The sequence below is a fragment of the Notechis scutatus genome, chromosome 10 (assembly GCF_049901735.1).
Source record: "Notechis scutatus isolate UNSWTSFEM ecotype Mainland chromosome 10, rNotScu1.2, whole genome shotgun sequence".
NCBI lineage: Eukaryota > Metazoa > Chordata > Lepidosauria > Squamata > Elapidae > Notechis > Notechis scutatus.
Genome location: NC_142018.1, coordinates 1561626 through 1589569, shown reverse-complemented (window position 1 = coordinate 1589569; position 27944 = coordinate 1561626). Strand labels below are relative to the sequence as shown.

General features: G+C 42.2%; 1 protein-coding gene across 3 annotated transcripts in view; it reads left to right on the top strand.

Moving 5' to 3' along the window:
* The first annotated feature begins 5876 nt into the window (after positions 1-5876).
* The window catches only part of ZC3H12B (zinc finger CCCH-type containing 12B), a 66315-nt gene continuing 44247 nt past the window's right edge, over positions 5877-27944 (top strand). Inside the window, exons 1-2 of one of the 3 annotated variants that reach the window (XM_087971953.1) lie at positions 5877-6135; positions 24796-24881. The gene's annotated coding sequence lies outside the window, so the exon portion shown is untranslated. Of the gene's footprint in view, positions 6136-19571; positions 23588-24795; positions 24882-27944 lie in introns of those variants that run through there. The other 2 variants (XM_087971954.1, XM_087971955.1) reach the window with 2 other exon arrangements.

The following is a 27944-nucleotide window of genomic DNA, read 5'->3' as shown; positions in this document are numbered from 1 at the left end:
TTGGGTAGAATATGTGCAAGCTGTGAGTGGCAGAAGGAGATGAATTATGTTTACTTTCTGCAATAGCAATAGTTTTTCATCAGTACAGGTAGTCCTCAACTTATGACCACAACTGAGGCCAAAATTTCTCTTGCCAAGCGAAACAGGGGAATTTTTGCCCCCTTTTACAATCTTTCTTGTTGCAGTTGTTAAGTGAATCACCACAGTTGTTGAGTTAGTAATGTGGTTATTAAGTGATAACCATCAACTTTGCTTGTCAGAAGGCCGCAAAAGGGGATCACATGACCCCGGGAGACTGTGACTGTCATAAATACAAGGCGGTTGCTAAGCATTTGATTTTTGAACACGTGATCACAGGGATGCTGCTATGGTAGCATGAAAAACGGTAATGTCACTGTTTTCAGTGCTGATGTAACTTCAAATGATCACTAAATGAGTGGTTGTTAAGTTGAGGACTCTCTGTATTTTTGAGAAAATAAAAAACCATCATGGGGAATAAGATTTATTAGTATATATGTTGTGGTTTTAATTTCTGCTTTTCAGTGGTGAATGGATGAAGGAGAATCAGATGCTGTTGGCTTGAATGTTCTTTAAACTGATCTTGACACCAGCCACTTTAATTCATCAATCCCAGTAAGATAGTTAGTCTGTTGTTTTTCTAAAGACCAACCATTTGCAACATAAATAATCCAAACAGTTCTTTGCTGGAATACAGCAAAATATAGATAAGGGATTTCTGGCCACAGAGGAAGCAAGTGCTACCTCAAATCCCATCATGTCATCAATTCAATGATGCAAAACATCATGTGTGCAGTGAAGACATTTATTTATTTTTATTTATTTATTTATTTGATTTGTCAATCGTTTACAAGATAATAGGTATAAGTATATACATAGTTATGAATACTTGAAATGGGTACATATAAGAAAAATAAAAGAAACAATAGGACAGGGTAGACATGGTGCTTGTCTTTGTGGTTTCTACCTCACCTATTCAAACATACACGTTACAAAACAGTGCAAAGTATTAAAGAAATGGCTCTCATGAAGAAGTTCACAAAGCATCCGATTCAATTTATGGTTTCAGGGGTAATCAGTGCAAGCCAAGATACGAATATTGTAAACTGATATTACCATTATATCCCCTTAATATAGTGTTCTATAGTTTTTTCCCCCTTCCATTCAATAGGGTTTGATTCTTAGAGATGGCTTGGAAAAGTCCCTGTATATTTTTTATCAAGGTTTTTCAGACGTGGTTTGCCATTGTCTCCTTCTTAGGGCTGAGAGAGAGTGACTAGCTAAGGTCACAACGCTGGCTTTGTGCCTAAGGTAGGACTAGAATTCACAGTCTCCTGGTTTCTAGTCCGGTGCCTTAAACACTATACCAAACTGATTCTCTGTAGCAGATTACATCCAATCAATAAATTTACCTCGTTTTTCTAGTAATAGGAATCTTTTCTCTGTTCTCTTCATTATTATTATCTTTTGTTCTTTTGCCTCATCTAATGGCAGTGTTGGTATTTATTTCCCAGGGTTTTCTTTTAATTGTTCAAGAGCTGTCCCATCTGTGCAGTTTGTAAAATATAACAAGACGTACACAACAAATTTAAAGTAGTCCGTGATTAATCTTGAATGAATTATTCGTGGCTGCTGATTAATCTGTTTTGAATCTGCTTCCCTGGCAATTTTCAGTCACATAAAACATTTGAATAGATAACTCTAATGCATAAAAATGTGCAGGATAATAAATGGATCATTAATCTTGATGTGTGGCTGTTAGGTTCTGTTGTGTAGCATAGGGGCTCCCTCAGAGGTGGTATTCAGCAGGTTCTGACCAGTTCGGGAGAACTGGTAGCAGAAATTTTGAGTAGTTCGGAGAACCGGCAAATCCCACCTCTGACTGGAGATTTTACAGTATCCTTCCCCTGCCATGCCCACCAAGCCATGCCCATAGAACCAGTAGTAAACAAATGTGAATCCCACCACTGGGCTCCCTTCTCTTATGAGGCTGAGATTCAATCCCCAATGTGGTGATTCTCACATTTGACCATATGCAGACCTGCTTTACCAGATTTCCAGTGTATTTTGTATTTCAGATCATTTGTGCATTTATAATAATAAACAAATGTAAAAAAAAGGCAAATGTACCAAACCTTTGTTTGGTTAGTGACTAACCCCTCCCCACCCATGCACACCCTCCCAGCCACACCACAGCAGCCAGGGGGTCAAGAGGAGGAGGAGGAGGGTCGCCTGAAGAGAAGCCTCTGCCACAGCTGATCGTTCCTCAGCCAGCTCAGATTTCTTGCTCACACAAACACAAACACACACGCACACAGACAGAGTCATAGAGGGGGGTGGGGAGACCAGCTGACGGGCGAGTGCTTTCTCTGAGCCTGACCCCCGGGGTGGGCGGGCAAGGTTTGGCGGGGCCAGCCCCCTTCTTCTGCTGCCCTGAGCTTCTTAAAGCCATGGCTGGGCACTGTGGGCCCGTCGCAATTTCTGACATCCCCTCCTCCCGGATCCCATTCCCACCCCGCCAGCCCTCGTATTAGTGAGGCCGGCATCGGTTGTGAGACATGCCCAGCACCAACAAGGGCCGGAAAGTATGCCCAGCACCAACAAGCAGCAAGAGTGAGGTGCTGGAGAATCAACCCCAGCCGCTTCTCCATCCCCCGCCATCACCATTACCTTCTAAGGCCAGGCAAGGGAGGGCAAGGGGTGGGGCCAGCCAGTGATGGGACAGGGAGCCACAGCAGAGGCTCCAAAGAGCCACATGTGGCTCCAGTGCCACGGGTTGCCGACACCCGGGTTAGTCTCTGTAATCAACAGAGTCTCCTTGACTTATGGTCATAATGGAAACTACCTATGATGGTCGTAAAGCAGGTCACCCAGGTGACCGACCTGATTTTACAACCTTTTTTTGCAGCGGTTGTAATGCACATGCAGTGGTTATTAAGTGAATTCACTGTTCGCTATGTTTTGCTGAAAACTGAAAGTACAAATTTCAACAAAAATATAAATCTGTCATGTGGGAAGCTGCAAACAGCTTTACATTCTGGCTGGATGCTGTGACTGCAAGGGTGGGGGGGGCAGCAGTCAGAATTTTGGAAATGGGTTGTTAAGTACCTTTTGGGAAGGTTTGTTGTAACTTCGAATGGTCATAGTGACAGATTCATAAGTTGAGGACTATTATAATTAAATGTAACAGTTAAAAAGACTTGGAGAAAACCTAAGTTCAGTCACTAACCATAGAGCTCCTAATGACTTGGAGTTAGCTCAAACCAAGAGTGTTATTTTGTTTTAATTTAATTAAATTAATTTCATCTTATTTTTATTGATTTTATTGATTTTCTATTATTGCCCAATCCAGCTAGGAGACTCTGGGTGGCTTTTATCTTAGTTTTATCCCTGAGACAAAATGCCGTGAAGTGGTTTGGGTTAAGAGATAGATAAAAATGCAACATATAAAAGACATTGGAAGTTTACATATTTACAGTCCAATGGTTTACAAATACAGCATATAAAATACATGTTTGTATTAAAAAGTGTCAGATGGACTTGAGATGAATAACATGAAATAACATCAGGTGGTTTCTATAAGCCATTATTGATAAAATGTCTTGCAAAAAATCATATGGATTTTGCAATATAAAGAAATGCACAGGCCATCACCCTTGTTTATGTCAACATTCCAAATGGCTGACAATGATATTTTAAAAAATCACAAAATGTTGGTTTATATGACTAGAGTGAGTAATGTTAAAGGACTCTATATTAATCCTTTATGGATAAATTTTTACTTTTTTCATTTCAATCACTTATTTCATCCCCATTCTGTATATTCTCTTTTGATTTTAGTAGCACTTCATGGGTTACACTTTATCATATTTTATTGTGTTGGAAGAAATATCCTTCTGGGTTCAGTTCCAAGTAGAGAAGAAAGACACTGGAAACATGGTGACTGCTTGGAAAGATGGTTTAATGGTGGACAGGATCACATGCCTTGGAGCTCCTGGGTGAAAATGGGAGAGATGCTGAGAATCCCTTGGTTATATAACCTCTGTTGGGCGCCACCTTAGTGTTTCCTATTCCTATGCAAGAAATGTATCCCATTGGCTGTCAGACTCCCAGGGGCTTAGCTAACTTTGTAGGCTTTGTCTGGACCACATGGCTTCACCTGAGTGCTGGCTGATGCAATCTTCCCAGGCCAGGTGGTGAGATGGGTAGAGGGCTTTGTTATGTAGAACACTCTGGCCTAGGCCTTAATGGCCCACCAATTAACAAAGGTGGGGGTGAGCTTCCGCTTCTGAGTTTCTACTCTTTTTAGGGGAAACTTTCTGCCTTTTTAATATTTCCTAGGATATTTCATTTTTCTAGGAGAGGGATGGGTGTTAACTTCCAACAGTTGTTATATTTCACTGCTTTTTTAAAAAAAGTTACACAGGTGTTGGAAGAAATATATATCTGATTCAGTTCCAAGTGGGGAGAAAGACACTGGAAATATGGAGGCTGTTTGGAAAGAGGGTTTATTGATGAACAGGACCACATAGGTTTGAGGTCCTGTGCAACACAACACAGGGGTATTTATACTCTCTCTTGGGCCTTGCTTCCTGTTCCTGTGCAAGAAATTATTCTTTCAGTTGTCAGACTCCCAGGGGGCTATGCAGGGGTCATAGCTGAGTTTCTGGTTGAAGCTTGCTGGGTGATGCAATGAGGGGGTTTGGTTGTGCCATGCGGTGAGCTCTGCTGATAGATAATCCTGATACGTCATGGAGGGTCATGTCTTAATCCCATCACCCTGTAGATGAAGGTCTAATTGTCTTGTAGTTGGGCTGGCCCAATCCTTCTCAATGGGAACCAGATATCTGCTGAGGGCAGGGAGCTGTAAAGAGCTGCTCTTTGTCTTTAAAAACACGTTTCTCCTTTTCCCATCCAGGGAAATGTAATATATTCTGCCTTTTTAATATTTCCTAGTGTTGGAAGAAATGTCCATCTGTGTTCAGTTCAAAGTGGGAAGAAAGGCATTGGAAACATGCAGACTGCTTGGAAGGATGGTTAATGGTGGATAGGGCCACATGGTTTGAGTTCCTGGACATAAAATGAACACATGGGTGAGAGAGGGGGAGAGATGTATGCCCTCCGTTGGGCTTTAAAGTTGCTTCCTGTGACAAGAAATGTATTGATTGGTTGTCAGACTCCCACGGGGAATCCCACGCTGGGGTAACCTTGTAGGTTGCCTTGAGTTCCAGGCTTGGTTGAATCTTGTTGGGTGATGTAATGAAGGGGCTCTGGGCAATTCCTTTTATGGCTTAATGGCTTGGATCTGACTGAGGGCTAATCCCATCACCCTGGAGCTTTGGTCTTGTAGATAGGATGGCTCAGTCTTTCTGGGTCTATTAACAAAGGTGGGAGATGCTTTCCAAGAGCGCGTTTCTCCTTTTCTCATCCAGGGAGGTATAATATTCTGCCTTTTTAATATTGCCTAGAATATTTTATTTTTCTAGAAGGGTGGGGGTGCTAACTTTCTACATAGGGGGGAAAAATCACCGAAGAGAAAAAAAGTTTAAATTATAAGCATTTTAATGTTTAAACATTAAAAGAAACCTGAAAAGAAAAATGGAAACCGATCCTATGAAAGCAAATAAATACCTTCCCAACTATCAAGAGCATTTATCGTAGTCTATCCCCCCACTTAACCAGGCTTACTTCTCCAGCACCACCATGACCCGTGTAGGCTCTCCTCACGTTCCCCAAACCCAACAACCACCCGCTCCAGCTGGAGGGCAGGAGCAGAAGCCGACTTCCCAGAGCGCATGCGCTGGTGGGGCCAGCCTCCTCCGGCCCGGCAGCCTCAGCAACTCCGTCGGGGAGGGCGGGGCCGCGCGGTTGCCTAGCGACGGCGCCCGGGCGGCCTAGTCCAGAAGCCGTCTCAACTGGAGCCCGGCGGCGGCGGCGGTTCTTCCCGGGTTCCGGAGCCGATTCGCCTTCCGGCTGCTAAGCCTCCTGCGGCCGCCCTCATGCTGTGGATGCCGCTGGGCGGGAGCGGCCACCACGAGGCCCCCCAAACGGAGACGACGCCGCCGCCGCTGCTGCCGGCAGACCCAGAGCGGGCAGCTGCTTCGGCGAGGTGGACTGGTGAGGGGGACAGGGGACTCTGGGTGGAGGAAGCGGGTGTTGCTGTTCTTCTGAGCTCTCCTGGCCCAGGCCGGGAGAGCTTACCAGTGCAGGGGCACTCTACCTTGCAGAGTTCCAGGGCTTTAAAACAGCGGGGGGGCGGAGGCTTTTCCGGGTCTGGCTGGGATTGCTGGGGTCGCAGAGTTGTCTTCATGTTGGATGGGGCAGGTGATGGTTACCGCCTTTTTTCTTCCCCTTCAGAGAATTGAGTTGATATCCTGGTTTTCCCTCCAGGGAAAAGTGACTTATGACCATTTTTCACACAACCGTTGCAGCATTATTTCCATGGTCCCGAGATCCAGTCAGACAGTTGACAACCCTGACTCACATTTATGAAGGTTTTGGGATTATGTGATCTCCTTTTGCGACTTTCTGACAAGCAAGTCAATGGATAAATCAGATTCACTTAACAAACATGTACAGTAACTTAGTGATTCAGCAACTGTGGCAAGAAAGGTTGTAAAATGGTGCAAAACTCACTTAAGAAATGCCTTGCTTAGCAACTTAAATTTGGGCTCAGTTGTGGTCGTAAATCTAAGACTACCTGTAGATAGATAGATAGATAGATAGAGATAGATAGATAGATAGATAGATAGATAGGTAGGTAGGTAGGTAGGTAGGTAGGTAGGTAGGTAGATAGATAGATAGATAGATAGATAGATAGATAGATTAAAAAGTCACAGAGTTAGTCATAAAAGAAACGAACTTTGGGTTTGAAGTCCGGGCCTTTTCAAGGTCCGGCTAGGGACCTTTGGAAGGAGCCCAGGAAGTGGCTTTGATCTCTGGTGGGGGAACTGGCAGGAGGAAGCCCAGGGTCTCAAAATGAGACCTGGCCTTTGGTGGGTCTTTCATGGGCATTGATTAGGTAATTGATTGATTTGCTATCAGTTTGTATTCTCCTTTATTGGATTGAGATCTGGCCTTTGGTGTGTCTGACTTGGTTGTGTGTATTGTGTTGATCGATTGATAGCATTGACTTGATTTATATAGCCTCCCATCTCGCAAAAGTAATGCTGAGCGGCTAACAACAATTCAAAAAAAATCATTAAAAAACAAATAAAAAGCAAATTATAAAACCAGGTTAAAAAGCATAAAGCCCCATAAGCAGGTGAATTGAAAAAATATTCACAGCATTCAGGATAACAGCTGAATGGGCTTACATCTATAGATGTTGGGCAAGGTATTTTAAAGGTCATCACTGGCAAAACTGTTAATATATCATTCGTTTTGTCTGCTGATCTTTAGAAAAGAAAAGAATCACCCAACAAGGCCCTGAAGAAAGCAAACAAATCCTTACTGGAAGAGAACAATTACTTGAAGCTGCAGCTTGAACTGGTTATGGACATGCTGACAGAGACCACAGCACGGCTACACTTAGTAGAAAAAAAGCTGGACACTACTGCTTGGCATTCAAATATGAAAAAGTCAAATAACAAGGTGCTGATGCTTTGAGATTAATAAACAGCTTAGATATAAGACCTAAAATAATTGTATTTCTGAAGTACTGACACAATACAATCTTGCAAAAAATAAAAAATCATGGGAATCCTTGGAGCTGAAATATTGCACTAAAGCTAAAATAACTAGAAGAAACGTTTGCACCTTATTATTCATTATATGGCAAGAATAGTTCTGTGTCAAGAATCCTGTGGGGTATATGACTTCTGTGGTGTACTTACCCAACTCTTTAGTAGATATCGGTGACAGAACTGCAATATCATCTGGTTTGCAGTACAGGTAGTCCTCAACTTACAACAGTTCATTTAGTGACTATTCAAAATTACAACAGCACTGAAAAAAATGATGTTTTTCCACACTCAGCAGCATCTCCATGGTCACATGGTCACATGATCAAAATTCAGTCGCCTGGCAACTGACTTATATTTATAATGGTTGCAGTATCTTGGGGTCATCTTTTGTGACATTCTCACAAGCAAAGTAAATAGGGCAGTCAGATTTGCTTAATCGTGTTACAACAACTGCAGTGATTCACTTAACAACTGTGGCAAGAAAGATTGTAAAATGGGGGAAAACTTTTAACAAGTGTCTCAGCAACAGAAATTTTGGTCTCAATTAGTAGTAGTGGTCATAAGTCGAGAACTACCAGTATTAGTTTCCAGCAAGAACCATACTTAGAATAAGAGATAAAAAGGAACAACTAGTCCTCGACTTACAAAGGTTACCATGCAAAGTTACAACACTGAAAAAAATGACTTATTACCATTTTTCACTGTTACAACTTTGAAGCATCCCCCTGATCATGGGATCAAAATTCAGATGATCGGCAAGTGGTTCATACTTACAACCGTTGATGTGTTCCAAGGTGATATGATCACCTTTTGCCACCTTTTGACAAGCAAAGTCAATGGAGAAGCCAGATTCACTTACCAACCGTGTTACTAACTTATCAACTGCAGTGATTCACTTAACAACTGTGGCAAGAAAAGTTGTAGAATGGGGCAAAACTCTCTTCACAAATGCCTCACTTAGCAACAGAAATTTTGGGCTCAATTGTGGTTGTAAGTTGAGGACTACATGTATTCATTTCATTTGTGCAGAGCTTACATACCTAAGATAGCTTGCAGCCAGGATTAAAAGCTGCTAGTGTTATGGAATGACCACGATCAGTTTGTATTGCTTCAGTGGGGAATTGGACTAGATGACCTACAAAGTCCCTTCCAATTCTGTTGTTCTCCGTTAGAGCAGTGGTTAGAAAGTGCAGGGTAGTAACAGCAGGCAAGAACACAACAAAATATCTAGGTTTGCTGGAGAGTGCCTTTTGCAAGAAAATGTTCCCTGAATATATGTCAGATCCGTGTATCTGTCATTTCTTCAGTGGAAGAAGAAAAGGACGGGGGGGGAGGGAGAGAGACTGATAAAGAAATCCTTTCTTGATGTAACCTGAATATATTTAATCTTATATCAAATTTGTATAACCCACACATGATACAATGGAGGAAGAGGCACAGCCAGGAGATGAGAAGATCATAAAAATTCCACAGTGCGATGTGTCCTGGGAATCTCTGGAAAAAGTTCATTCTAAAAAGGGGGTGGGGGGAAATTAGGTATGCCCTGGGAAACTGAAAAAGATCTACAGAAGGGGGGGGAATTAACATACTGGCTTTTGTTTCACTAAATACACATCGAGATAAGGTTTTTTTTTTTCTAAACTCCCTTATCTCTCCCTGTATGCCTGAGGGACCTCAGACGCTGCTTTGAACTCCTACATGAATTGTCTCATCTCAATAAAGGATTCCTTTTGATACGTTTGGTGTTCAGAAGTCCATTGTTAATTGAATGGGGAAAAGTTCTGTAGCCTGACAATATGTAGCATGAGTCCTGGAAAGTTATTTCTCAGCATTGGGCATTCTTGCATAATTATTTCATGGCATCTTTGATTAGAGGCAGTGGATTCTGAAATCAGCAGCTTTTCTGACTATAAAATGGTTTGAACAGACAAAAGTGAAAATAGGTTTATCAACCAAGTATTAATTATGGTGGTTACACCACAACAGTCTTGATAGATTGCCTTTTCAAGATAGAATCTTTGTAAAGTGGCCTAATTACCCAGAGTTGCTGGGAGTCAGGCAGCATATAAATTTAATTATTACTCATAAAATGTGAACTATAGTATAAGATCACCACTTTTCAACCAGAAAAAAGGAATACAAGTAGTCCTCAACTTATGACCACAGTTGAACTCAAAATTTCTGTTGCTAAGTAAAACATTTGTTACATGAATTTTGCCGCATTTTATGATCTTTCTTGCCACAGTTGTTGAGTGAATCACTGTAGTTATTAGTAATATGGTTGTTAAGTGAATCTGGCTTCCCCGTTGAGTTCGCTTATCAGAAGGTCGCAAAAGGGGATCACATGTCCCCAGGACACTGCAACTGTCATAAATATGAGTCAGTTGCCAAGCATCTGAATTTTGATTACATGACCATGGGGATGCTGCAACAGACAAGTGTGAAAAACAGTTGTAAGTAACTTTTTTTAGTGCTGCTGTAACTTCGAACGTCACTAAATAAACTGTTGTAAATTGAGAACTTCCTGTAATTCCTGAATCTGTTTATAGTAAAAGATAAAACAGTATAACAGTAGCCAAAAGTTCACTGAGGGAGTAATATAATCAATAAAATTATCTCAGCTAATATTCATTTTAAGTAGACAATTCTTTAGAACTGTAATTGAAAGCAAAAATAATAGACTTCCCCCACTCCTTGGGAAGTTTTACTAAGAATTCATGTGATTAGTGGATCTTAATATTTGCCCTCAGGTTGGGCTTCTGATAAGCTTTGCAGTTGGGACAAGTTTTCATGGATGTGGATGATCACTTGATAGCGACTCAATTACTTTATTTCATAGGGACCACTGCTCTGAGAGAGGAAGGGAACCATGATTAGGCCATTCCATTTATGCCTGTAGTCTTCCCAAGACCCATGTTCTTTTGCTCTGACTTTCTTTAAGAAGTGGACATTGAATTAATGAGTTTATACCTTGGTTGTGCAGAACTGCTTTCTTCTGAAGAAATAATATTGTTTATTTACGATGTCTTGCTTGGTCAAGAAATGATGTCTAACTTAGATAGCCAACACCTGTGGTCCTGTTCATGACCATCCTTCAAATGATATGGTAGCTTTTGTGAGATTGGATCTATACAAAATTTAAATGCTGGTGAGCTGGGTAATACCTTCCATTTGTTTTCAGTTCCCTCATCATATTGACCATCATAATCCTTTCCTGATTATTCATTTTCACTAACTGTATATTTAGTTTAGAGTAAGCTTCCATATACAATTCAAAGATCATAATATGCACAGTACGATCACAATATGACAGAACCAGATTGTATTCTCAGTGGTGAAGCTCAGTCATGACATATCTATCTCAGGGTTTTCTCAATTTAAACTGCCTAACAGAATGTCTGTTAGGATAAAGTGGGACGAAGAAATCACAAATGCAGTCTTCTGCAGAAGGAAGAAAGGAATTAGTGGCTGAGCAGCATTTAATGTCCTAAGGCTGCTCCCTTGAAGCAAATACCACTAAAATCATAGCATTAGTTGGAGGCACTTGCTCAAATTGAAAGGAAGCTTTATCAATTTTAGTCACTGCCCATTTCAAACTCATTGTGAGAATGCTCAAGACAGTCCAACATCTGAATATCAAATGATCAAATTTAAATTATTTACTGGAAAATAAAGATTCTTTGAATTCATTAGTAATTACTCTGTATTTACTACAATCTTTGCATGTAACAAACAGTGTTTCACTTTACTTGAAAATGAAAGGTTTTTATGGCATCATGAAGACTAATCCATACCTTCAGATGAATTGTATTATGAGAGAGACAGAGACAGAGAGAGAGAGTCATATACAAACTTTGTGATGCACATACTTTTTTATATGTGTTAAAAAGTTTATGTGACTGAGAATATAGTAAAATCAAAACATGTACTTGCTGTATTATATTTATTTTATTTCCAGGTGGGAAAATTCTTGCACTTTACATATAGAAAATAAGCTACAGATACATTTTAAGCAATGAACATTGATGTAATGAGTTTAGTAAAGATAATTCATGGATATTATGTAATTGCAGTTCAAAGTCATTAAAAAGAATGGAAGATTTAGGGCTGAGTTCATGCAAAGTTTATTGTCACTGAAAAGGAAGTTGAGCTACAAGAGAGTGATTTGAAATGATAGAACAGGCTTTTCATAACATTTACAATTTTGGGCACTCTCTCTGCCCAAAGGTACTTTATTTTTACCAGTAGCTATACTGATCAGGATTAGTATTAACTAAAGTTTATACTTTCTATGTTGATATGCAAGCAAAGGTTAAAGTTAACCTTGACTTGTAGCTAAAATGTAACAATATCATATTGAGAGCAAACAAAGAAGATAATTTATATTATAAATTTATGATAAGGCATTGTGTTTATCTATGACTGTTACGAATGCCTTTATCAGGATATGTATGGCATTTGTTCCAGCCAAATATAATTAATAAAATTCTCATTCTGCTGTATTTAAATTTCATTCCAATTACTTGTATATTAGTACTGAAAACCTGCTCCATACTATTGCACAATGGGTATTCTAAAAGATGTCTAACTGAGTTCAGTTCTTAGTAAAAAAAAAAAAAAAAGCTAAAATATAGTTTTATTCAATTTGAAAATGTAGTAATTGTGCTTTTGTTTGTTGTTTATAATTTTCATCTCACTTTTCTATTTCAGATAATACCCCATGTAGTTGTCAGTGAGAGTATATAAAACAAAGTACAAACTTATTAAAGCATAAAAGCAAACCTCTAAAAGAAATAGTTTAGCAACTGTTTTAACAGATTATTTAAGAGCCCAAAGCATAGCTATAGGGAATATATTTTATCTGCCAGTTCAAGGACATATAAAATTTGCAATTATATGGGCATAGTTGGCAATGATTCACTTAAGAAATGTGGTGAGAAAAGTTGTAAAATGGGACAAAACTCACTCACTTAGCAACATAAATGTTGAGTCCAATTGTGGTCATAAGTTAAAGATTATTTGTAATTTTCCCTCAAAGTCTTAAACTTGCCTGGTTCATATGGAGATCAAAGAATACAGATACAAAGAAATTCCGTGATATTATGCCCCCGTAAGAGCCAGCTGATCTCATGGTTGAAGTCCTGGACTAGAAGTCCAGAAACATGAGTTGTAATCCTGCCTTAGATATAAGGCCAGCTGAATGACTTTAGGCCAGTCCCTCTTTCTAAGAAATCTGGCCTGTTAGATCTGGCCTGTGGGGCCGGCCTGGAAATAACAAAGGACTGGCCTACAGTGCCTCTGACAGCCAAAATGGGGTACGGGGGCCTTGCGCAGCACCCCCCCCCCCACATGCCCTGTTTTCAGCCTGGACGGCCTCCTGCACCATTCTGGAAGCCAAAATGGGGCATGGGGGGTTCCCTGTTTTGGTTGGCAGGGTGCTGCAGGAGGCAGCACCTTTTTAACCTTCTCTTTAGCAGGATCTGCCAACTAGAACTAGGTACCCTCCAAGATCTAGATGGCTGTTGTTCAGAAGAGCCAAAAACACCTGGCTCTTCACCCAGGTCTTTGATGAGAGACTGAGCCCCCTCGTATTGAGGGGGCGTTGTTGAGTTTGTCATATTTTATCTTAATCTTTTACCTGTGATTGATTTAATTGTATTTTTTTTATTGTTGTGAGCCACCCAGGGTCATTGGGAATTGGGTGGTATATCAATTTTGTAAATTATTACTAATATTAAGTCCTCCTGTAGGGCTGTGTCAGAGGTAGTAACAAAGATTAATAGACTGTTGGACAGACAGTTTTTAGAGACATCTGGAGAAATTGTCAGTTCATTTTGCCTAACTCAAAACTTGACCTAAGTATTTATAGTATTTATTTATATATATATAGTATAATACAGAGCTGGCACTTTTTCTTTATAAGGTTCATCTGTTTGAATTCTGCATGTTGTGAACTATTTATGGATTGTTTGTTACAAGCAGAAATTGTAATTCTAAACTACTGAGCCCATAGTCAACAGATTTGGAAAATAATCCCACTTCTAATTTCATCAATTTGTTCACTGTGACTAGCACAGTAGAATTGATTGGCTTTATGTTCTTTCCTTTGTTTAGCTTGATTACATTTTATCTCCTTGTATTACTGTATCAATTATTCCAAACATTTGGAATCATTTCTCATTAGGGCTGCAGCCTTAGGAGAAGGTGTAGAAGCAGCATGCATATTTCTAAGTCACATTGCTTGAGGCTGAATCCTGCATTCATTAAACAACATATTACATGGTCAGTTTTTCCAAGTAGTAGATTTTACTACAAGTGTATAAAATCATAGAAAATCTTTCTGCTATATTGTTTTGAATAATATAGTTTAGTTGAACTGTCCAAATACCTTGATGTACCAAAGCCCTGTAGGATTATAGAAGCCAAGGCTATGTTTTCTTTGGCTTTCCAGTATAGCAATGATTTTTATTATATAAGGGAGACTAAAGATGCAGTCTCTCTGACAAGAACATTTCTCTATCTCTAATTTGAACAAAGTTGCTTCCATTTAACGAGTGACCTATTTAAGACTGCACATTATGTTTATCTTCTCCTGCGTATCCCTCTTTAAACTTTAAAATATTTTATTTTAGAATGTTTGGGTGCAATTCTATATGAAATTTTAATATACACCCAGATTGGAATGAAGAAGAATTGTGCAAAAGGATAATCATATGATTCTAGTTTATTTCAAGAGTCCTATACTAAAAGCCATGCTGGTGGTTTATTTCCCACTTGTTAAAGAACAATGTGAAGGCATCCTTAGACATTAGCATCTTTTAAGGATACTGGTCAATTTTATATGAAATTGTGAGCAGTGTCATCGTGAAAAAAAGGATAATGAGGCAAACAGATTTGTGGAAACGTTTATTATATTCAGCATGGAATTTCTACTCCAATATTGCGGTGTTGTGATCTGATGAAACAGCAATTTAATTTTAACTGTCAAGTCTACAAAAGGAATTGAGTTCAGTCAGTTCTCTAAGATGCAATGATTTGGAATAAAAAATGCAAGGATGTGTGCCTGATCTCTTTGTATGTGGGAAGGCTTTTTTCCTCAGTTATGTTTATGCAACCAAGTTTTACAATTCAATTAATTGTCATGAGATAATGAAGTAGTAGCTTACTGAAGCAACAGGCCTGGTGCTGTGAGGGCATGAAATAAATATATTTTCCTTGCTTGCAGTGGGAAGATATCTACGTATTTAAATGCATCTATGTGGAGATCTATGTGGCAAGCTTTGTGTGAGATTCTAATGACTTTAAGCCAGGGGTGGGATTCAAATTTCTTAACGACCAATTCTGTGGGTGTAGCCTAATTTGTGGGTGTGGCTTGGTGGTCATGTGACCGGATGGACGTGGCTTGCTGACTGGGCATGGCTTGGTGGTCATGTGACTGGGTGGGCATGGCTTGTATGTAAATATTATAAATATTTATATAAATATTGCTTTTTTTTAGTAAAGAGCAACTTTTACCCAAAAGCAGGCAAAGCAGGAGGCAGATTGAGTTGCTCAAAGAATCACAGATTATATTAGAGATCTATCTATCTGCAATCAGCTATCTGAGTCTGTCACATAAAATTTGCTTGCAAGCAAACTCATAAAATTTGCTAGCAAGCAAACACACAAAATTAACTCACAACACACCATGTAAATATTGAATTTTTTACAAAAAAAAAAAGAACAACTTTTACCCCAAAGCAGGCAGGCAGATTGAGTTGCTTAGAGATCTATCTATCTGCAATCGGCTACTTGAGTCTGCACTGAAAAGCTTCAGTCCTAAGGAAGGTTCGGCTCTGCTTTTAGATTAGCTAGAAAGCAAGAAATCCAAGGATTTCCTGCTTTCTAGCTAATCTAAATGTCCTGGCAGAGCAGAACACAGCTAATGGTGTGTGTGTGTGTGTGGGGGGGGGGGAAGAAATAGCAACTTACCAAACCAGGCAAGTTGGATGGCTCGCTTGCCAGGTAAGGAGTGAGTGGGCGGGGAGGGCCAGGGCCAGCCAGTGGAGCGATTTGCCAGTTCTCCGAACTGGGGACAATGGTGTGTGCAGCATTTGGAAGAAATCATCAGCTGTGCTGCCTGGACAGCAAAGAAGCGCTGTGCTCCCGTGTGCAGCGTTTGAAAATCCTCTTGTTTCCTGCTTTTTCAACCTCCGCTGTGCCGTGCAAAGCAGCTGAGGAGGGAAAAGCAGGGGATAAAGGACAGCCTAGAGCCCGGGCAGGCGGGTGGGCCAAACACCGAACTGGTTCGGTGTCAGCTACTCTTCGCAGCTACAGGTTCTATAGAACTGGGCCAAACCGGTAGCATCCCACCCCTGCTTTAAGCCTTGTCATAGCAATTATTCTAGTAAGCAGACTTTCCCTGTGAAACTGCTTCTGTGCAATTGTCTCTACCTCTTGATGCATTTTATGTAACCCTATAACAACACCTGAGTCATGCTAAAGTTATAGCCAGCATTAAGTTATTTATTTTGATTGTTTTGCTGTGGAGATGGAGGAGGTAGGAGAGTGAGAAGCAGCAGCCAAGGCAGAAATCAACTAAAGCCAAGCATCTTAATAACTGCATGAAGCTGAATCCTACTAAAGCAAAAATGTCCCATAGTTAAATAAAACTGAACAAAGTTGAATAAAAATTGCTAGGAGGAAACATTACCTGAAGAATTACCTTTCAACAATGGATGCACATAATATAAATATTTTGTGTCTGTCACAGAACGCATAACAGTACTAAATCCGAGTGAATAAGAGATGCTTTTTCTTTTTTTGAAGTAAATATAAGGTGTCACATTCTTCCTTTCTGACATGACAAGTTAAAGGTGGGAGGGGCTAGACATTTATGGATTGGTTTTCTATTGAAAGAAAACAATCTGGGCATAGGTTAGCTTCAAAATATTTGTATAATCTACAGCAAGGGTGTCCAACCTTTCACCTTCCCTGGGCCACATTAGAAGATGAAAATTTGGTTTGGGCCGCACATAAAATAAAATAACAGTAACGATACCTGATCATCCAAAAAAACCATAGAAAACATAGTTAACATATTAAACTTACTTGGAAATGAAGTTAGTGAGATGTTTGACATTGTTTCTTAGCCACCAATGCATCCATATTTGCTTCGATGGAACTTGTTGCAATTCTCAGTGAGTGCTCAAGGTGCTCATCAGATATTTTGGTTCTAGTTTTATTCTTTGTGTGCTTCATCCTTGAAAATAGCTGCTCACAAATGTAGGTGCTTCCAAATAGCGATGACATGAATAAGGCATGATTGTGAAGTGAAGGATATTTTTCTCTGGGAACATATATCTTATAGAAGTCCATTAAAGAGACATGGTCAAATTTTTCTTTCAGTTGAATGTCAGATTGGAGCTCTATGCATTCCATTTGCAAATTGGCAGGTAATATATTAATGTCCACTGAAAATGGAGTTGCAAATATCAGAAAAGATGGCTGATTTTTTCTAAAATCTTGAAACCTGTTCTGAAATTCCTGTACCAAATTGAAAAGCAAGGCTGCATATTTTTCCGTGTTCACAGAGGCGTATTTAGCCAATGTGCTAAAATGCATCAAATTTTTTGCCTTCATTTGAGAATGCCATAGTTTCAGTTTCATTTCGAATGCTGTTTCAGTTTGAAACATTGTGCTGATCAATTGGTTTTCACCTTGAAGACGCATGTTTAACTCATTTAAATGAGCGGTCAAGTCGACTAAAAATGCCAAATCTGTGAGCCAGTTTTCATCGTCAAGTTCTGGCACACATTTTGTTTTAGATTCCATAAATGACTTGATTTCATTTCTCAGATCATAAAATCTTGCCAGCATTTTCCCTCGACTTAACCATCTTTCTTCAGAAAAGTAAATGATGTCCCCATACTCAGCATCCATAAATTTAAGGAATTCCTGGAATTGGCGATGATTCAATCCCTTGGACCTTATGAAATTTACAGCCTTGATGACAATCTGCATGACGTTAGCCATCTTTAAAGCTTTTGCACATACATTTTCTTGGTGTACTATGCAGTGATATTTAATCATACTGAAATTTTGGGAGGCAATTGCATCATCTTCTATCAATTTTACAAGTCCATCTCTGTTACCTATCATTGCAGGGGCACCATCAGTAGCTATGCCAGATATGTTAGCAAATGACAAAGAAAATCGCTGTAATGTATTTTTCACAGCTTCATATAAATCTCTTGCTTTAGTTGTGTCTTTCAGTGGAACTGAAGCAGCCATTTCTTCAGTGATATTATATTTGTCATCAATGCCTCTAATAAAAATTGCCAATTGAGCTGTATCTGTAGCATCTGTACTTTCGTCTATCGCCATAGCATAAAATTTAAAATGAGCAGCTCTACTCTTCACAACTTTTGTTGAGATGATAGATTTTTTTTCAGTTCAGCGATTTTGTCTTTACGACACATTCCTTCATACACAGCAAATTTCTCAGCATGTCTTGTCATGTAATGCCTTTTCAAATTGTAGTCTTTGAAAACTGGCACTAATTCTTTGCAAATTAAGCAGATTGCCTTACTATTGGACTCAACAAAAAAGTATTCATCTGTCCACTTTTCTTGGAACACTCTTCCTTCATCTATAATTTTTCTTTTTTTGTGTTTGTTTTTATTTTTTGACATTTCAGAAGCCATGCTGGAATGTAAAAAAAAAGGACTTTTAGAAAGCTTGGTTTAATAATCAATGTGATTACTATGTGCATTATGCTACAGATTTCCCTTTCAAATTAATGGGAAGTGGAATGCAATTGGATTTTGATGCAGAATTCCACAGCCAATTTTGTGTCAAAATCCGTTGTGTGAACCCAGCCTTAGTCTCCTGACTACCAGAAAGTGGCTTACCTGGAGTTAGGATGCTGGAATGAAGTCTGTCTGCTTTAATGGATGCTGGTATGAGGACTGTCTGGTTTTATGGATGCTGGTATGAGGCCTGAAGTAATGGATGCCTGGAGGGAGAGAAGATCTTGGTTAAATATGGAGCTATGTGGGTGGAGAATGACAGGAGACTACCAGAAAGTGGCTTACCTGAGAGTTCGGATGCTGGGATGAGGACTGTCTGCCTTTATGGATGCTGCAGTGAAGACTGCTGTTAAGGATGCTGCCTCTTGTTGTGCGTAGATGTGTGCCTGGTATGATAATGTACAAGGTAAGACAGTAATGGGGTATAAGGGCCACAACATTGCAGAGGAGACAGAGGAGGAACAGGGCTGCGGACATTGTATACTGGGAATAATAAATCCTGCGGACATTGTATACTGGGAATAATAAATCCTGCAGAGAGATGGCGGCCTACGCAGCAGTTAAAAGCCGCTATCAATCACGGCAAAAATGAGCTAATTTATTGCAGGTCGGAGCCCACCGGGTTTTTCATTAGGTCCCCGGTGGGCCAGTCCGACCCTGCACAACAGTGGGGGAGCGCTGCGCGACAGTGATGGCCGCAGCGCAATACAGTTCAACCGGCTCATCTACACTCCGCACAGGCTGCAAGATGTGGCCTGTCGGAGCTTCTAAAATAGACGGGGGTGCAGGTGAAGCTGGCGCGCTGGTGTCACTTTTGTGACGCGCTCACCCATACTCAGCACAGGCCGCAAGATGTGGCCTCTCGGAGCTAATATAATGGATGGGGCGGGTGAAGCGCACTGGCGCGCTGGCGTCACCGTTGTGATGTGCCCCGGCCGCATTCCGGCCGCAAGCGCCGGCAGTGTAACTTGAAACATTGGAATTTCTTAAAAAATAAAAAAATTGCACTGGGCCGCATTACGAGCCGACCTGGGCCACATGTGGCCCGCAGGCCGCGGGTTGGACAAGCCTGATCTACAGGGTGCAAGAAACTCCAAATTATTCTGAGTTGATATGGAAATGTTATTCTTCCTTTTAAGGCTGCAACAGGTCAGGAGTGGCTAGCAGCTCTTGTCCTAGCTGCTTGGGCTGAGTCTGTCTAAAAAGGCTGATTAGCCTAGCTCCGCCCACTCTGGGTGGCCCTTCCCAGCTTTTGACTCAGTCCTCAGCCAGGACGGACGCAAGTCACTGCCTCTCCAGCCTTTGTATTTTTCAAAGGCAGCCTTACTTGTTTTCAGTACAGAAAAGAAAAAGAAAAAAAAGCCTCAAAATTCAAAAACACGCAGCTCCAACTCTCAGCTGTTTTTCGGAGCTGGCTGAGAGCTGCTCTGGCAGTCCAGAGCAGCCGGCAAGGGCCGCGGGGCTGTTTTCAGGCCTCCATGGTGAAGAGGAAGCCACAAAGACCGGGTGGCCATTTCAGCCCACACTGTCCTGAGCCACGGGGCCATTGCCGAGCCTCCGTGGCGAAGAGGGAAGCTGCTATTCGAGCGGCCACCTGAGGAGCTGCCTCTGCCTTCCAGGGAGCAGCGAAAGGCTGAGGATGCTGTTTTTGAGCTCCTTGGCGAAGGGCCTCCAGAGCAGTAAAATCCCGCAGCGCAGCTCCATGTGCTTCAAGTAGTAAACAGAGAAAGCAGCCATTGCCAGCTAAGAAGGCCTCTAGGATGGAGGAGAAGGATGCTTCCAGGCGCCAGAAGGCCTTAGCACATTGCCAAGGTACAAAAGGCCTCTAGGATCAGATCTCCAGAAAATGAAACTTCTCCAGCTTCTCATCATAGTGGGGTTGACCTTCAGGATCAGGAACCTGGACCTTCCTCCAGGACCATCGCCCAATCTTGGTCCCCTGATGCAGTTGGAGAGGAGGCCTTTCATCATCCCTCAGCTGAGGGAACTCATTATGGTGATCCTCAAGGAGGTTTCTGGGCTGTACCTTGGCAGGAGCAAGATTGCAGTAGGCCACTTTTACTCCTACTGCTGCTGGCCTCAGACCTGCTGAGCCTTCTGAGTCAGATGTCCTGGTTAATCTGCAGCTCTTGATTGATAGGGCTATCAAAAAAGGTATCTCTGAAGGCATTCAATGGTTTGCCTGGCATTCCTCAGTGGCATCTGAGGTTTCGGTGAGACTGTCCTGGGATCAGGAGGCTCTACTTTCAGAAAAGGGTTCCTTGATTCAGGAACATGTTTCTCCTTCTGCTTCGGCCTATGCTCCATCTGGTGCTGCTGAGCTTTCCTTGATAGGTGAATCAGACAAGAGGGAATCTGACATGTCTGAGGATGAGGGCCTTACCCCTGAAATTCCAGTGTTCATAGGCTGTTTCAAGCATACATTATTCATCCCTTTGCTATTCAAAGCTAGAAACATGGCCAACCTGAAGAATATGGATGATGAGGATGCTGCTGCTCAGCCTTCCACGGAGTCGGATGTTCTCTTCAAGGAACTTACTGTGAGAAAGGAGGTGGTCCCATCTCCCAGGCTCTTTCCGAAGATCATTCAGAAGCAGCTGGAGTCACCTGCTACAGGGCCCAATCCTTTGTCTTTGGACTGCAGGTTTTTCAATGTCAGTCCAGAGCCTCCAAGTGCCCATGGTGGATGCACCTGTAGAAGCATTGGCCTCCACCTCTTCGGCTCCTTCTAATCCGGAAGATGTCCTCAAGGCCGAGGAAAAACGGATTGAACAGCCTCTCCAGAGATCACACCAGGCAGCTGCCTGGGTGGTCAAGGCATCTACAGCAGCCTTGTTCTTCACCACAACATCCCTTAAATGGTTGAAGCAGCTACAAGAGAGAATTCCTGCGGCAGACATGCGAACCCATCAGGATCTCAGTAAGATTGTAGCTGTGGCTGAATTCACAGCAATGCCACTCTTCACGGGGCCAGGTTTGCCACCAAAGCTGTCGCTTCTTCTGTTGCAGCCAGATGCATGTGTTGGTTGCGTAATTGGCAGGTGGACGGAAGGAGGAAGTGGAAGTTAGCATCTACCCTTGTGCGAGGGGACAAGATATTTGGAGAAGCTTTAGAACCATTCCTGGTTGAAACCAAAGATAAGAGGAAGGTGCTTCCATCACTTTACAAGAGGGCAGAGAACTGACCTGCCCCATACTTCAGGCGCCCTTCTTTCCAGGCAGAATCTGGATCTAGCTTCCATCATTCTGCCAAGGCCCCCTATCAATGTCCTGAGCCTCCTTCAGATCGTTCAGGCAAGGGCAGACAGCAGTTCTCGGGCAAACAGCCCTTTCGAGGAGGAGGAAGTCGCCCGTACCATCTCCAAAACTAATTGTGCTCAGTCTTTCCCCATTGGCAGATGTTTAGCTAGATTTGCTGACAAATGGGGAGAGATTACATCAGATGCCTGGGTGATAAGTACAGCAACACTGGATCTTTTGCTAGAGTTCTACTCCACTCCTCTGAGGTTTTCCATCTGCCCTATTTCTAGGGATACGGTGAGAAGGGGGCTCATGGAATCAGCTATCCAGCACTTGCTGGAGCTCAGAGCCACCCAAAAGGTCCCAGAAGACCAACAGGGGAAGGGTTTTTATTCCAGACTCTTTGTCATCTCTAAGGTCTCGGGAGTGGGGGTGGAGAGCAATTCTTCATTTGAAAAGGCTCAATAAATTCATAGTTTACAGGCGTTTCAAAATGCATTCTGAGAGCGTTAGGCAAGGGGACTTCCTCATTTCCATTGATTTGACGGAAGCTTATTTACATATTCCAATCTGTCACTCCCATAGAAGTTTCTTAAGGTTTTGTTATCAGGGGCAGCATTTTCAATATAGGGCTCTTCCCTTTGGGTTATCTTCCGCCCCTAGAGTTTTCACCAAAGTTTTGGCTACCCTGGCAGTGCAGAACTGGAATTTTTATAGGCTGGTTTGGATAGAGGCCTTTCTCCCAACACCCTTCAGCGTCAGGGGGCGGCTATTTCTTTGGTGTTGACTTGTGGCAAGTTGGAGTCCTTAGCACAGCATCCTACAGTCCATAGGTTCCTCAGAGGGGTGGCCAATCTCCGCCCTCTTGTAGTACACAGGTACTCTACATGGGATTTGTCTAAGGTGTTGCAGTCCCTGACTAAGGCTTTGTTTGAGCCTCTAAGATTGGCTAGTCTGCATCTTCTTAATCTGAAGGTAGCCTTCTTGGTGGCAATCACTTCACCCAGAAGAGTATCTGAGTTGGTCGCGCTCTCAGTTCGCCCAGATTCAGCATTTATCCCCAAAGTCAACACCTTGTTCCACAGGTCTCAAGAACTGGTTCTTCCAGATTTCTGTCCCAAACAGGACCATGACTTGGAAAAAGCTTGGTACACCCGAGATGTGCGCAGGGTACTGAAGATCTGTATCGAAAGGACATCTGAATTCCACAGAACAAGATCCTTTTTTGTTCCTTCCAACCTTCCACGTTGGGGAGAAAAGTGACCGCATCCACAGTCATCAGGTGGATCAAGTCATTTATATCCAGAGCATACTTGAGTCGTTCCCTCCCGGTACCCAGAGGCATTACGGCTCATTCCACTTGCAGTGCTGCGACAACTGCAGCCTGGGTTACGCAGGCTTCAATTGAAGAGGTCTGCAAGGCGGCCTCTTGGACATCCCTATCTCCTTTCATTTGCTACTACCGTCTGGACGCCTTTGCTTCAGTGGACGCTGCATTTGGCAGAAGGGTTTTGCAAAGAGTTGTCACGGAGCCTGGGAACCAGGAGCAAGGGAGAATGGGCGTTTTCTTACCTGAATGCCATTTCTCCTTGTAGGCAAGACAGGTCAGCCCCACCCTAATGGAACTGGTCCATACTGTGGGCCGATGGGAGGGGGGAGCTGATAACGGTCTCTTATTTGTTTTTTCAGAGGCAATCCTGTCTGTCATGATGGCTTCGCTGAAAGCTGGGAGGAGCCACCCAGAGTGGGTGGAGCTAGGCTAATCAGCCTTTTTAGACAGACTCAGTCCAAGCAGCTAGGACAAGAGCAACCCACTCCTGACCTGTCTTGCCTACAAGGAGAAATGGTGTTCAGGTAAGACAATGCCCAATTTCCACAAGCCAACTTTGGAAGCTACAGTAATTCTGTCCTGTATCAAAGAATATGGTATGAGTTCCATTAATAATTTAGAGTTTCCCAAAATGAGGCAACCTGGAAGTTGGAAGAATCAATTGATCAGTAATCTGGTCAATCTTGAATCTGCAGGAAGGTCATCCCATAATTGGGAAGCTGTGAATAGTAGCCCCTCTAAGTGAGCAGACTTGATCCATACTCAAATTGAACTTGGAAATTTGCTAATCAGTATGTTTTTATAAAACCAGAAGTATTATGATCACAGTATCATCTTTAATTAGCTGCTTAAGTGTTGCATTTTGCCTGAATTGAAACTGATGAATGCTCTCTGTAGAAAATGCAGCAATGTACAGGTAGTCCTTGATTTACAACAGTTCGTTTAGTGACTATTCAAAGTTACAACAGCACTGAAAAATGTGACTTATCACAGTTTTTCACAGTTATGACCTTTGTAGTATCCCCATGATCATGTGATAAATTCAGATGCTTGGCAACTGGTTCATATTTATGACTTTAGCTGTGTCTCAAGGTCATGTGATCCCCCTCCAAACTCCTGATAAGCACAGTCAATGGGGAAGCCAGATTCTCTTAAGTTACTAACTTGTCAACTGCAGTGATTCACTTAACAAGTGTGGCAAGAAAGTTTGTAAAATGGGGTAAAACTCATTTAACAGCTCTCTCACTTAACAACAAATTTTCGACCCAATTGTCATTGTAAGTTAAAGGCTACCTATAATTATGAAATCAAAGTATTGAGAACTGCACCCAGATCACATTGACTGGTTGGATATGAGGTATGAGACATAGATATACAAATGCTTCTTGTCCCTCAAGATCTAGAGAACAGCATAGAATCAATAGGAATTTCTAAGCTACAAACCTTTAAGGAGAAATGTGTTAAATTTTTGGAAAATTTCAGAGCCCTAGGCTGAAATCTGAAATGAACTTCTGAGAGAGAAAGGTTAAAATCAGATACCAATTTTATTCTCTCTTTGACCCATCATCTAATAAAATGATTTGTTAACTCTTGTGTGGTTTATCAATAACAGAAAATAATTCTTGCATACAACTATATATTGTTTAACGGTTTCAATCTTCATGGATTGAAATGTTTACATAAATTAGTCAGATATTATTGTAATCTCTGCTGTTGTGAATTTTTTAACTAGGAATTCCTGTACCTACCATATGAGGCTGTAACAGAGATACAAGAAATTATTTGAGCATTTAGAGAAGGAAGGAAGATAGTTTAATGGTAAGTTAAAGTCTTCTATTTCTTTTTAATGTGGATATTATTCTTCAAAATAGTAGTTGGCTTAGGTTAGTCTACGAAGCATGGAACAATAATTTAAAATATGTTTTTATTCAACTATGAATTTGACTGAAATTATGGAAATATAGGCATAGGAAAGCAGTTATTAAAAATACAAGAAAGGATTTATAAGTTGGAATGGCATTCAAGGTGTGATTCTTTGGTTTGAGGGGAAGATGTACACTGATACATATGGAGGACCTCCAAAGTCCCATCCAAGTCTTATTCTATGTTCTATGTCAATTCAATTTTGTGTGTCCTGTGATTCATACATTGGAGAGTTTTCTCCCTGTTGACCACCAGGGGGCAGGTTCTGTTTGAATTAATATATTAAATGCTGGCTTGGTTTCCACCAAGAAAACATTTTAAAAAAAAAGTCAGCGTCACTTTAGTTTCTTTGAGGATGCTGAGAATTGAAACTATGATCTGGTCCTGATCCTTGTTCTTGAGACAGCAGGGTTGCTTTTTTTCCATTGTTGCGGGTGGTGAGAGTGGGAGGAATATTCTGATTGCAATTTCCTTACTTGGATTAACAAAATGGCGACTCAAGTTACTTTGGGGGTTACTGTTGGGGAATCAGTAAGAATTTCTACTAGATACTCTAATACACCTTTTGGGCACCAGGAACTGGTTCTGTGGAGAAAGGTTTTTCCGTGGACCAGAGAGGGTGTGGGTTAGGGTGATGCCTGCTTCTCCACTGTGTCGATGGGAGAATTCAGATTAGGGTAGTCTCTTGTCTCGTTGCTCTTCAGACTGAGTTGAATTCTGAGGACACGCCTCCCTGTTAACGGTCCCCAGTTTTCAACTCAGCTCATTCGGACGTCTTCCTTAGAGACTCTGAACCTCTCAAAGGACTTCCAATCCCTGGATTCTTTCAATTGACAATAACTGGAACAGAAGGGAATTTGACAGGCTGGCTGTCCAGCTCTGCCAGGAGGAAAGCCTTGTGCCTGACAGGGACTTAAGCTGTGGACCTTCAGACTGGCCAGAACAGCGGCCGAGACCCTCCTGGGTGCATTCTGTGGCTGTGGAAGGGGGCTGGAGTCCCTGATCAATCGTTCGGTCACACTCCTGCTTTTAAATTGCCATGGCAGCCGCGTTTCCGCGTAAGCCTGCCTTTCGGTCTGCGACGAAGTTCAGGTCCCGCTGGCAAGCACCCTGGCTGTTGCCATGCCTGCACCTGGAGATTGAGATTCTGGGGATCTCCAAATCACCGTGACAGCTGCGCTAACGCATAAGCCTACCTTTTGACTTGCTGCAAGGCCAGCATTCCATTTGCAAGCTACTGAAGTTACCAGGCTTGCCAAATAACCCCAGGACTGTGCCGCAGCTGCGGAGGGGCTTTTCGGAACAGTTTTCCATCTGCAAACGCCACTGAACAGGCAGCAGAACTTTTCAAGTGTGTCTGCCCATTTACCAAAGGGAATTTGACGGACAACTGACTGTGAGTTTGGCGTTAATTTTGGCGTGAATAGGGTGGAGGCTGGTGGAGCTGATTGTGAGGTGACTGCCTCTCAGCAACAGGGGTTCATGTCACCTTTGTCTCATAGGATTAGACATATGAAGGGATCAGCTAAGCCCAGATCAGCGGTCAAGATTAGGGTCAGAGCACTTGCTCCCAAGAAGCCCACCAGGGCTGAAGAGAAGCAAGCTAGGTGAAGGCAGAAAGCCTTAGACAGGGAGTTTGAAAAGGCTAGAAAGGATTTAGAACATCAGAGGCAGTCTGAGTTTAATATGGCTGACAACGTGTTTCCCGCCATTTTTCTGATGACAGATCACAACCAGAAGAAGCTGCAGGGCTCAATAGACTGCATTTAGAAGCCTGGTCACTAGGGGGCTCTAGCGAGCAATATATTCAGCAAGGCCTTCAAACATCCCAGTATCTACTAATTCTCTGGCAGGAATGGCTTGTAGCTACTGGAGAAGGGGAGCAGCTTATTACAAGGGCTGTCCCAGAGACTACCTTCACCCCTACAGTGGTGGGGCTCCACCCAGGGGAGCCTCATAGTCAAGAGATGCCCTGTTGCATGAGGGCTTCAATCTTGCAGGCCATCAGGCAGGGGATCGCTGAAGAACTACAGCAGCGCCAGCAGTTTCCCACCTCAGTGGCTGAGCATGATTTACACCCAGATCATTGGCTTTCTGTGGGTGAGGGGGCACTCTGCCAGAGGCCTTATTCTTTGTTCCGAAGCCAATCCTCTGTCTCAGAGGGAGAGCTTCAAGGAGACAAGGATTTTTCAGAGGATGAAGGAGAATCATCCCAGCCTTCAAGGGCCTATTCCATCCCAACGTATTTAAGCCTCTGCTTTTCAAGGCAAAGAGCATGGCTCATCTGAGGAAGGAGACAGTCGTCCAGGATCCCCCTCAAGATGGGTCTGATCAAGAGAACTTCATCTTTACAGAAAAAACTACTGAGGTGGATGCTATTCCTGTGCCCAAGATGTTCCTTGATGTGATAAGGAGACAGTGGGCCACTGCCAGGGATATACTCCTGACCCAGCAGTTCGGAGGCTACATTTTTCAACATAGACCCTGAGCTCCTAGATGCAATTCAGTTCCCAACAGTGGACACTCCAGTAGCAGCCTTGACTTCCTCATCCGTCCTGCCACCAGATGCAGAGGATGCATTGAAAGCAGAGGAAAGAAGGAGGAGATGTCTCTTTGCAGAGTACATCAAGCGGACTCCTGGGCAATTAGGGCTTTCATGGTGGCATCCTTCTTCACTTGGGCCTCCTTGCGTTGGCTCAGACAGCTACAGGGAAGGATCCCAGCAGAGGATCTTTGCGTACACCAGGACCTCAACAAGATCATCGCAGCTGCTGAATTTACTGCGGACGCCACGCTAAATACCAAGTTTTCTTCACAGGCCATTGCCTCTTCAGTGACGGCCTGTTGGATGTTGTGGCTCTGCCATTAGCAGATGGACAACAAGAACAAGTGGAAGCTAGCTTTCACCCCCTTCAGGGTGGAGAAGCTATTTGGGGAGTCTCTGGGGCCATTCTTAGT